The sequence below is a fragment of the Sorex fumeus genome, unplaced genomic scaffold (genome assembly GCF_029834395.1).
Source record: "Sorex fumeus unplaced genomic scaffold, SorFum_2.1 ptg000007l, whole genome shotgun sequence".
Taxonomy (NCBI): domain Eukaryota; kingdom Metazoa; phylum Chordata; class Mammalia; order Eulipotyphla; family Soricidae; genus Sorex; species Sorex fumeus.
The window spans coordinates 49,368,570-49,381,693 of NW_026606064.1; the positions used below are offsets into that span (position 1 = coordinate 49,368,570).

General features: G+C 40.1%; 1 pseudogene; it reads left to right on the plus strand.

The window, feature by feature from the left end:
* The first annotated feature begins 411 nt into the window (after nucleotides 1-411).
* On the plus strand, nucleotides 412-573 carry LOC130016832 (uncharacterized; annotated as a pseudogene).
* The last annotated feature ends 12,551 nt before the right edge of the window (nucleotides 574-13,124 follow it).

A 13,124-nucleotide genomic window follows, 5' to 3' on the forward strand; every position in this document is an offset into this window, starting at 1 on the left:
CGTGGACCAGAGTGACTGATTCAGTTCGATCCCCAGCACCCCATATGATTCCCTGAGCACTGCCAGGAGTGATTCCTGAGTGTGGAGTGATCCCTAAAATATAAAGCAAGGAGTAAGTCCTGAGCACCAGTGAGTGTGACCCCCCAAAAAAAAGAAGAAAAAGGAAAGAAGGAGGGAGGGAAGGAAGAAAGGAAGGATGGAAGGAAGGAAGGAAGGAAGGAAGGAAGGAAGGAAGGGAGGGAGGGAAGGAGGGAGATAAAAATGGCACTCTCTGGAATATTTCTAAGTAGGATTAGAATATCATCAGATCTTGGTTTATACTGAATATGTTAGAAATTTACATTCTAGACAGGAGCTAATCAGAGATTAACCACGGAAGAGTTGCAATAAAGAGGAACAAAGATGATAAATATCGCTTCTCGGCCTTTTGGCTAAGATCAAGTGTAGACAAATATATAGCTTAACCAAATATTTTTTTTAAATAAATTTTATTGGGTCACCGTGAGATACAGCTACAAACTTTCATGATTATGTTTCAGTTGTTTCAGTCATACAATGCTCAAGCACCCATCCCTCCACTAGTGCACATTTCCACCACTATTGTTCCCAGTGTCCCTCCCACTACCCCCATCCCATTCCACTCCCAGCCTCTGTGGCAGGTACAATCCTTCTTACTCTATCTCTAATTTTGGGCATTATGATTTGCAATACAGATACTAAGAGCCCATCATGTTTGGTCCTTGGTCTACTTTGAGTACATATCTTCCATCCCAGGAGATCCCTCAAATCATCATTTACTTAGTGTTTTCTTCTACATCCCAATTTCCCTTTTCCCCAGCATGTAGGGCTGACTTCCAAACTATGGTGTGATCCTTCTGGCCCTTATCTCTACTGCCCTTAGGTATTAGTCTCAAATTATGTTACTTCATATTCCACAAATGAGTGCAGTCATTCTATGTCTGCCCCTCTCTTTCTGACTCATTTCACTTAGCATGATACTCTCCATGCCCATCCACTTATATGCAAATTTCATGATTTCATCTCTTCTAACAGCTGCATAGTATTCCACTATGTAGATGTATCAGAGTTCCTTTAACCAGTCGTCTGTTCTTGGGCACTTGGTTTTTTTCCAGATCCTGGCTATTGTAAACAGTGCTGCAATAAACATACAGTGCAGATGTCACTTCTACTGTGTTTTTTTGTTTGTTTGTTTGTTTGTTTGTTTTGCATCTCCGGGATACATTTCCAGGAGTGGTATTGCTGGATCATATGGAAGCTCAATTTCTAGTTTTTGGAGGAATATCTATATTGTTTTCCAAAAAAGTCTGGACCAGTCGGCATTTCCACCAACAATGAATGAGAGTCCTTTCTCCCTGCATCTGCTCCAGCGCTGGTTGTTCTTTTTTTTTTTTTTTTTTTGGGTCACACCCAGCCATGCTCAGAGGTTACTCCTGGCTCTGCACTCAGGAATTACTCCTGGAGGTGTTTGGGGAACTATATGGGATGACGGAGATTGAACCCAGGTTGGCTGCATGCAAGGCAAATGCCCTACCTGGTATACTATCACTCTGACCCCTGATTGTTCTGGTTCTTATTGATGTGTGCAAGTTTTTGTGGTGTAAGATGATACCTCATTGTTGTTTTGATTTGCATCTCCCTGATGATTATCGATGTCGGGCATTTTTTCATGTGCCTTTAGGTAATTTGAATTTCTTTTTTGAGAAAGTTTCTGTTCATTTCTTCTCCCCATTTTTTGATGGGGTTAGAGGTTTTTTTCCTTGTAAAGTTCTACCAGTGTCTTGTATATCCTGGATATTAGCCCTATCTGATGGATACTGGGTAACTATTTTTTCCCATTCTCTTTCTCTATTTTAGTCACTGTTTCTTTTGAAGTGCAGAAGCTTCTTAGTTTAATGTAGTCCCATTTGTTTATATTTGTTTCCACTTACATGGTCAGTGGTGTTTCATCACTGAAGATTGGCCAAATATTTATATATGGCCAACAAGTACATGAAAAGATATACATGTAATCATCAGAGAAATGCAAATAAAATCCATGATAAGGTACTACTACATAACTTTTAGATCGGCTAAAATAAAAAAGTCTGACTAATCAAAGTTTTGGCAAGGATGTGGAACAATATTAAACTGTCATATATTGCCTGTTTAAATGTAAAATGGTTCCACAATTTGGAAAAGAGTTTGGCAAGTTTCTATAAAATTAAATATGCACTAGCCATATGAGCTAGTCATTCTAAGTATTTAGCTAAAAGCAGTGAAAATGTGTCCCCCCCAGACGTATAATTAAATGCTTATACTAACTGTATGAATAATTGCCTAGAAATTAAAAATAACCCTAATGTTCATCTACAGATAAATGGAGAAATAAATTTAAATAAGTTGTGGCATATTCACACGGTGTAATACAACTCAGCAATAAACTAGGAACTACATATTCCATAACAACGTGGAAAAACTAAAAAACATTTTGTCGAACGAAAGAGGCCAATACCAGGATACAATACTACATGATTATGTCTATGAAACTCTGGAAAGGCAAATCTAGTCTACGAAGACACATAGTGAACCAGGGGTCATCAGTGGCTGAGGGCGAATAAGAAAGGAACAGGGAACAATTTGGGATGATGTGCTTTCTGCATCTTGATTGTGGTGGTGGTCACATGCTTATATTAAATATGCTAAATTCATTGCAATAATGTATGCTTAAAGAGTGTCCATTTTCTTAAAGGTAAAGGTAAAGGCCCTCCCGTTGATCGTCGATTTGCTCGAGCCAGCCCAGTAACGTCTCCACTGGAGACTTTGTTGTTACTGTGTCTGGCATATCGAATACTCTTGGTAGCTTGCCGGGCTCGCCGAGAGCAGCGGAGGAATCGAACTCGGGTCGGCCATGTTGGCCGCTTGTAAGGCGAATGCCCTACCGCTGTGCTATCGCTCCAGCCCTCCAGTCCATTTTCTTATATGCAAATTATGCCATAGTAAATTTTATTTTAAAAAAGACTTTGAACTTAAGTGGTAAATGAAATAAACTCAAATATGGTAATTGGTCTAAATTTCATCTTTCCTTGGCTCTATTTCATTAATTCTGACGTCTTACTACAATCCAAACAGACATAGAAACAAATATAGAAAAGCTTTTCTGTTCCATTCAGTGAAGTAAAGGGAATGAGCTACATAGTAAGAGTCTGTGGTCGATATAGTATGGAACCTCAGCTCCTCACACCAGCAAAAGATAACTCAACTAGGTACATAGTACTAATAAATTCCACAAGAATCGCAAATAACTTAAGGATTTATGCACCACCTTTCACCAACTTGAAAAGTTATTTTTATATTTTCTGTCTTAAATGAATTTCTGCTCTATTTATGACTTTAGGATTAATAACATAATAGAGTTATCCTTAATACTACAGGACTAACTTCTCTTTATCCTTTGGCATTTTACTTTTTATTCTGATTTCAATTCTTTTTATTATATACTATATATCCAGAGAGAAAGAAATATATAAAACTAAAAGATGAAGGGAGACAAAGTGAAAAAAAGACAAACCTTGCTCAGATTTGGCCAATAACCCTACACCATTACTTACACTTTATTTAAAAAAAAATACTGCTCTACCTCCCCGTTTTGTTTCCAGTTTTTGTGTTTTGTTTTGGGGCCATATTGGGTGGTGCATAGAGCTTACTCCTATTTCTGAGCTCAGGGATCACTTTTGGCAGGGCTCCAGAGAATGTATGGGATAACTGGGATCGAACCTGGGTTGGTCATGTGCAAGACCAGGTCCCTGTCCCCTGTGGGCTGCACTATAGCTTTAGCTTCTCCCCACCCCCCCTTTTTTATGTAGGAGTATTGCTATTTTTTTCCCCTTCCCCTTTCTGATGTTGTTATGATGTGATTCAACAAATGTGGGTCACACACTTAATTGCAGTGCTCTTACACTTACCCACAGTGTTTGTTGGTATGTCAACACACTTTATTTCAAATTATATACATTTTAACAATTATACACACACACACACACACACACACACGGGTTGCAGTGATAGCACAGCGGGTAGAGCGTTTGCCTTGCACGTGGCTGACCCAGGTTCGATTCCTCCGCCCCTCTCAGAGAGCCCGGCAAGCTACTGAGAGTATCTCATCCACACAGCAAAGTCTGGCAAGCTACCCGTGACGTATTCGATATGCCAAAAACAGTAACAACAAGTCTCACAATTTGTTGTGAGACATTACTGGTGACTGCTCGAGCAAATCGATGAACAACTGGAGGACAGTGCTACAGTGCTATATATCTATATCTATATCTATATCTATATCTATATCTATATCTATATCTATATCTATCTATAGGGCTGGAGCAATAGCACAGCGGGTAGGGCGTTTGCCTTGCACGCAGCCAACATGGCCGACCCGAGTTCGATTCCTCCGCCCCTCTCGGAGAGCCCGGCAAGCTACCGAGAGCATCTCGCCTGCTTGCCTTGGATGCAGCTGACCTTGGTCTGATCCCCAGCATACAATATAGTCTCCTGAACACTGCCAGGAGTAATTTCTGAGTGCAGAGCCAGAAGTATCCTGTAAGCATCACTGGGTGTGGCCCCAAAACAAAACAAAATGAAACAAAAAAGGCAATGGTTCTAGTAAGAACCTCAGACTGGGCAAATGATCCAAACTAGTTCAATCAAAGAAATTTAGACCCTGGCCAATGTCTTTTTTATTTTTTTTTTTACAATTAGAAACTTAAATGGAAATTTATTAAAGGAATATACACAAAGTAAACAAGTTAAACATGTCTCAGATATACACCAGTATCTTTTTTTAATTAAAGAACTGTAACTTACAAAGTAGATAGCTGAGTTTTAGGTATATAATATTTCAACACCAATCCCACCACCAGTGTTAACTTCCCTCCCACAATGTTCCCCCATTCACTCCCCAACCTCAACCCCCACCCCATCCCCCACCCGTCACTTGACAGGCACATTAAAAAGTTCCAGTGGTTGCAGCTTAGATCTCATGTTTTCAGTGTTGTTGAGTCTGTGTTTTGGATATATGGCTATACCCCTCGCTCACATCTCCAGTATAATTGAAACCCTGATGTCTGTTAACCCATTGCTTCCCATTTTCTTCTCCCGCCTTCTTCATTTCTTCCCTTCTCTCTCCTCCTCTCTAAACACTGGAGTCAAGGCATTCCCACTTTACTCCAATTCATTTCCTCATCCAGTATTCTATATTCCACAGAGAAGTGAGATCATCCTCTGTTTGTCTTTCTTCTTCTGGCTTACTTCACTCAACATGGTAGCTTTCATTTCTAGCCATGTTGCAGCAAATTGCATGATTTCATAGTTCCTTGAAGCTGCACAGTATTCCATTGTGTATACACACATCTTCATAATCCATCTATTTTTGGACACCTGGGTTGATTCCATATTGTAGCTATTGTATTGAGTGCAGCACTGAATAATGGTGTACAATGAATAATGGTGTGCATATGTCCTTGTGAGAGAGTGTTTTTACGTCCTGGGGATAGATCTGGCCAGTTTTTGAATCAGGTATGGGCATGTCTCAGTAACTCACTAAAGCCGCTCTTCCTTTTGCTTACAGTTTATTGGGTCGGAGTAGGCATGTCCCTTGCTGATAGCCAAGTAAGAGGTGAGTTAGGCGCTTCTGGCAGCTGCTTTGTGAGGGGCTAATCGAGAGAAAGAAGCTGATACTCAGAGAGAAGCAAAAACAAGGCAGAATCTTGAGACCATTTGAGACACCAGCTGTCCATCCTTAATTGCACGATAATTTCCTTAATTCAAACTGGCTCTGTCGGTTACAATCTATTACAAAAGAATGGCTGGGGGCAGGGTATGTCGGGAGTACACCGGCAAGGCACTTGATCCCCAGCACCACCAGAAGTGTTCTCTGAGTGCAGTCAAGAGTAAGCCCTGAGCACTGCCTGATGCCCCAAGCAGAAAAAAAGCAGGGAGGATTGGGGCTAAGGGGGCAAAAAATAACAACAAAAAGAGAAATTATTAAATTGCTATCTATCTCTGACTGGAAAGTATTATTTCCAGTAGGCGGGGGTCACACCCACCAACTGGCCCCCTGGCGCCGTGCAATCCCATCAGCGGCCAAGACTCAGAGACTATAAAAACCAGCTCCCGGAACCGCGCGGCCGCATTTGGGGCCGCGCAACATCTTATTATAACATCATATATATATATATATATATATATATATAATATATATATATATAGAGAGAGAGAGAGAGAGAAAAGAAAAGAAAACAAGGGGGTTCACCAGTGACTACATATGTCACTATAAAACAGGGGCTGTCCAGGCCCCCTTCTAAACCACTGGGTCCTGGATATTTGTGATAGGCTTACTTCTCCTTCCCATCTGCCCTCTCTTTCCCCTTACTGACCAGTGTCTGTTTCCATTCCCAGCCAAGTGTCTTATTCTTTCAGTATTTAAGTCCTTTTTTTCTGATCTCCCTTTGCCTTCGAGCTTTACTGCACTTTTTTTTAACAGATTTATTTACGAAGCTGTCTGGAGGCCAAGCTCATGTTGCTCTTGGATCTCCAGAAATATCTACCTTCCTTCCTTTGAGAAAAATGGCCTTGATGACCTCAGTGTATTTTTAAAATGACACATTTTCTTTTGCTTTCAAATAGGGGCCTTACCCCAGAGGTGGCATGGGGGTGGAGGTGCTCTGTGCCATTCCCAGTGTTCTTACCTGGCAGTGTGGTGGCAGGGAGTGGAGGTAGGGTGCTTGTGTGGTGCTAGGGATCAAACTCAGGGCCTTGCATATGCTAAACATGTGTTTTCCCCCTTGAGTTACCTTCATGGCCCAGAAACATGAATTTGATCCCAATTCATGCCTGGCTTTTTAACTATGACATATAGGTTAATGGTCCTGTCTGAGAATTTGTCAAGTGTTGCAGGGTAGAACTTGACTCTTAAAAGTGTTCTGGACGGGGCTGGAGAGATAGCACAGCGGGTAGGGCTTTTGCCTTGCACGCGGCTGAGCCGGGTTCGATTCCCAGCATCCCATATGATCTCCTGAGCACCGCCAGGAGTAACTCCTGAGTGTAGAGCCAGAAGTTACCCCTGTGCATCACCAGATGTGACCCAAAAAGCAAAAAACAAAAACAAAAACAAAAACAACAACTTTAAAAGTGTTCTGGACTAGAGAAACTTTCTTTTTTTGTTTGTTTTTTGTTTCTAAAAAGCATTTATTTAAATTAATAAAGTCTGAAAGATGGATAAAACCAGTTAAACATTTTTTCCTTTTTCCCCCCCTCAAAACTATGTACTCCTTTATTTTTCCCGTATCTTTTTTTTTTACATTTTATTTATTTATTTATTTTTTATGTAGGAGTACTGCTATTTATTCAGCCACTGATTGGGCTGATTGAATTTTGCATAAACTCCACAGTTTTTCCCGTATCCTAATGACAATTTACTGAAAAGGAAAATGAAAAGACTGGGTGCATTTTTAAATAAAACTGGTTAAAAAAGAATAAATGTGAGTATTTCTCAAACATCACATATATAAATCAGAAACCATTATGTAAGGGTGCTTCAAATGACACTACAATCATTAAAACATTTATTTTATTTAAAATTCTTGCTTAGAGTCAATTTTTATTGAGTTCCTTATGCAGTAAAATGCATTTTTAGTATTTCCTAATTGTAGTAGAAAATGGTTTAGAAAATGAATGTTCTAATATTTTTTCATTAAATACAATCAATATATTACAAAAATACTTTATTATGAACAATGTGAGAAACTGGTGATACTAGCTTTGTATGCTTTTTCTATCTGGTAAATTTTACAATCTCAAAGTAAAAAAAAAGCTCATTTTCTAATTCTTCCCAAAGATTCATTAAAAAAATATAGTTACTTTAGAATTTCAAAACGCAGAGACTGTTCTTATTACATTTTCAAATCTGTTTAAGAATTTGGTGCTGTACTAAAGAGAAGGATGAAACAACAGCTGTGAAGAGGGGAAATAGTAATTACTGATCAAGAGAAAAAACTACCAATTAACTTCATAAAAACTTCATACTGGAGAAACTTTCTTTTTAATACTTACCTCTACTATTAACCTGGTGCTTGAGAGGGGTGCTGTTCCCCCTAGAGATGTGACCTTTTTTTTTGTTTATTTGGGTCACACCTGGTGGTCCTCAGGCCTCACTCATGTCTCTGTGCTCAAGGATCACACCTGGCAGAGCTTGGGGACTGTATGGAATGCCAGGGATCAAACCCAGGTCAGTCACAGGCAAGGCACTGTAGTCGCTCCCTAGTCCCTAAAGATGTGAACTTGAACACCTTTTCTTTTAATATTCTGTGAACTAATTGGGGACATTCTGAAGCATTTCAACAAGACTTACTAAAGATTTATAGGTAGGCACAAGAGCAGAGCGATAGTAGAGCTGGTAGGGCACTTGCCTTGCATGCAACTGATCCAGTTTCCAGAGTTCAAGAATACCTTGTATATTTTTAAAAATTTTTAGTTTGGAGGGCACACCTGTGCTGCTCAGGTATGGAGGCTGTCTGGAGGCCAGTCCTGACTCTGCGCTCAAGGATCACAGTGGGGCTCAGGGATCATATGCATGCTGAGGATTGAACCCTGGTCGGCTTTATGCAAGGCAAGGGCCTTGTCTGCTATACTATCTGTCTGGAGTACCTTGTCTTATCTCCTGTCATATAATTTGTTGACTTTGAAAAATTATCCTGCCCATCCTACTCCAGGTTGGATTTCCAGCTGCATTTCCTACCTAGAGAAGGGCTCCAGAGTGTATTAGTGGAGTGTAATTGTGAGACATTGTAATTATGACACACCAAGGCACATGAACTCTGATCATCCCTTGATATGAGAACTTGAAGAAAAAAAAAGGAAGGTTCTCCAACTACAGCAGGATCTTGAGTCACTAACTTCCCTGTACTGACATGGAACAGCCACTGCTTTGCTCCAAGACTGTGGGGACTTCACGAAAAGGGTAAGAGTATCAGTTCACTTTGCTGTGTAACAAACTGCCCCATAACCTTGATGGGTTTGAAACCAACAACAGTTATTTTAAAATTATTTTTATTAGGGTAGTGTGGTATACAAAGTTATTCATAGTTGTTTCAGACATACAATGTCCCAACACCAATCCCATAACCAGTATCAACTTCCCTGCACTCCAATGCTCCCGGGTCCCTTTCTGTCTCCTGCCTGCCTCCTTATCAGGCACATTTTAAAGTTTGGCTGTTGTAGTTGGAACAGATATTATGTTTTCTGTTCTGTTGGCTCTGTGGTCTTCCTTCCTTCCTTCCTTCCTTCCTTCCTTCCTTCCTTCCTTCCTTCCTCCCTCCCTCCCTCCCTCCCTCCCTCCCTTCCTTCCTTCCTTTTTATCACTAATGTATCTGAGGACCTTACCCCAAGCCCTGTTACCTCCAGTCTGCCGATTTCTTTCCTTCCCTGTCCTCATTTCTACAATCTAGAGTGTGGGGTACTCTGGGTAGCTCCCCTTTAATACCTTGATTTTTCTCACCTTATTATTCTATATGCCACAGATAATTGGGATCATCCAATAGTTGTCTTTCTTCTGACTTACTCCAAGTTGCAGTGAACTGCATGATTTCATCATTCCTTGCAGCTGCATTGTATTCCACATCTTCATTATTCACTCATCAGTCACTGGGCACATAGATTGATTCTATATCCTAGCTATTGTGCTTAGCTAATGTGCTAAATGCTGCTATGACTAATGGTGCATATATGTCCTATTGAATGTGAACGTTATATTGTGCCCTGGGGTAATAGCATTATTTCTGATGAGTCTGTGGGCTCTTGGTTCATTTCACATCTGCTGGGATTGGAGGGGTTGGATGAAAGTAGAGAGGCTGTTGGTCCAGGACCTCAACTTGAATAAATCCCTTTAATCCATGTGATATCTTATGATTTAAACAAACTAAACCAGACTTATTCACATGGTCATCTCATTTTGGGTTTTCAAGGAGGAGCAAGCAAGGGCAGGCCCCATTGTGCAAGTCTTTACAAGTCTCTGCTTGTGCCACTAGCAACTGTCCCATTGGTCAAAGCAAGTCACACACAAAAAGTGCAGCGTCTGTTTAAGAGTCCAGCCCCAAGGCATGGATATTGAGTATTTATTATGACTTTGATTTGGGGGTGAGGGGCCACAGCCAGAGGTGAAAGGGGGGAAAGAGGAGACTGATGATCAAATACTGGTCTCCTAAATGCAAAACATGATCTCCAGTCCTTTGAGCCACTGCCCTAACCCCTTACAGTGCTCTTACGTGCAAAAGATCTGACCACAGAGTGAATCCACGACTCGGTCCTAATCTAATATTTGGAGACCTGGGATCTCACAATTTCACCCTGGCCTAAATGATTGGTTAAGGTTGGTCAAGGGCTTGAACTGATCTAATTAGAGCTCGGGGGAGGTTTGGGGGAATGGCTGGACAGCCTGTCTAGCTTTGGAATCACAGCGGAGGTATTGTGAAATTGCTATATGAAATTGGAATGTGAAATTGAAATTGAGTATATGGTAGGAGAGAATAGGTCAAAACACAACCACAGAGATAAGCTGGGCTATGAGATGCAGATGGTGACATTGTTTGAGTGTCCAGATCTAGTTAGCCAATGATCATACTTGAGACATGCAGATAATGAGTCTGGGGAGACAGTAGGGGCACATGATTTGCATTCATGGGCAGTTTGTCTCCAGCATCTCCAGGTGTGGTCCTGCTGACCTCAAGCACTGCTGGCTGTGGCTCTGCCGACCCCAGCATTGCAGAGCCTTAGCAGGCTCCAGCACTGAACTGTCAGTGGCTATTTGGCTAAGTACTGCCTGGAGTGACTTCCAGACTTCCAGAGCACTGCTTGGATACTCACCCTGCCAAAATATATGCATGTACATTCTTTTGCTTTCTTAACATATTTTGAATTGACTGTAACAAGAATCTTAATGAAAAAAAAAGTAGGCAAGAAGAGCATCGAGGAAGAGCTCCTTTTGTTTGGTAACTTGTTGGCAAAGGTAGGACTGGTAGCAATAGATTAAACTAATTAGATTACTACATTCCACATATTCCAATCTCACTAGAGTGGAATTATTATATACCACTCCACTAGAAAGTCCATCATTAGAAGAGGGTTAAATGCCTTCTAGTCTATGGATAGATTCTAAGTGAGCAGGAATTAGCCCAGGGATCAAATTGTCCCATGTCCACATCTAGATTGCTTTCATTCTTCCTTTCCTGCTTGTGAACCTGCATCCACTCTTAGGAAAGACACTTTGAAAAGCTCCTTTTGAGCCAAATCTAACAAAGACTATGATCTATACTGGTTGTACAAACTTCCAAATTAAACAGATAATTGGTGCCTGGGATACCAAAAGAATATGAAGAATCATAGACCAATGTTCTTAGAAATATTTTCTTAACTTAATTTGGGCATCATTCAGTAGGAAAAGAATGCCAAACAAGATTTGATGCTAAACAGAGGCCTGAAGATAAAAATAACCAAAGAAAAGCAAACCAGGAACCTAATTCCATTAACAGAAGAGAAAACAAAGTAAAAAAATAAGAAGGAAAAAGATCACATTGGAACTTTTGAAGTGAAATATTACTCGTGGGTGACAGACACTGAACAAAGTGCAGTGAAGTGTTCAGAGAAGGCAACAAAAATATGCAAAAAAGAGGAGGAGTTGCTTAAATAAAAATTATGGATACTTGACATATATATCTGATTTAAATAAGAAAATGTGAGTGGGAACCTAAATTAGATAGGTTTTGAAAAAATAACATTTTCCTGAAATATTATATGGTGAAAGATTTACAGTGAATACTTAAGCCCCAAGAAAGTTTTTGACAAGAAGTGTAAGAACAAAACAAAACAAAATAAAACCAAGTTATTTCCAACGATGTTGGTAAGCCTCATCCTATACTTTTAGGGCCATTTTTCTTCTTTTTTTGAAAACAATCAAAGCTAAAGGTAGCCTAGGGTCATTGAAGGGATAGAATATTCTCTCTTTAGTTTTTATGATGTTTAATAGAAAATGTGTCACTTCTCTAAACACCTTTAAAATCATATAGGTTTAACTTTATCTTTTGTTTTTAACCCAAGAGTCAACACCAACAACAAAATGTTAGCCCATACACTTCAAGTATTTCTAAATTTTTTGTTCTTAGAGTTGGTTTAAATGACAGTACTCTTAAAATCTCTGCTAGGCTGGAGAGAGGGGTAAAGGTGCTTAATCTTGCACATGTCCAATCTGGTTTAATCCCTGACATAGCATACAATCCCTTGAGCACTGCCAGGAGTGATCCTTGAGCAATGAGCCAGGAGAGAGCTCTGAGCAACACTGGGTGTGGGCCCAATAAAAAAATAAAATCAATTAAAATACAAATCTCTGCTAATTTCATACTTATCTAAGGGGTAGGAATGATGAATTAGTGAATTGCCATTGGTCACTTCTCGACAGTATTATCTGGGGGTGGGATTGGGGAACTATTAATTTAGAGTTGCTGAATTCAAAGACTCGTGTAACTCATTTGTTTAATCTTTATAATGCAAAAGGTATAAATCTAGGCACTTGGGATCCAAATTGAAGAGTGGGCTTTATTTATAACTTGGTGATCAGAGTGCCATAATTTCATAGAAGGGTGACTGCGGAAGCTACCTGTGGCAAAAACAGGAATTAAAGGCTTGAGAGTACTTCATCAATTTTGCCTTGAATTGCTAATTTCATTCCCTAGGTGAGTACTGCTTTCTTCGAAAAGTTCTATTTATTATTATTATCATACTATTAAAATATTCCTTCCCCCTTCTCTCAGTGTTGCAGTGATCGAGGTTCACATATATACCTGGTCATAGTGCTCACAAATCTTTTGAGTTTGGGGGCAACATCCAACTTTGCTCAGAGCTTACTGCAGGCTCTGTACTCATGGATCACTCTCGGAAGTTCTCGGGAGACTACAGGAGTACCAGGGATAATACTGGGCTTAGCCACGTGTAAGGCAAGAGCTTTGATTCCTGTCCAAACTCTCTGGCCCTTGTCCATCTTTTTAGTTGTGGTGCTTACAGGGGATCTCACCCCTTTATGGTGT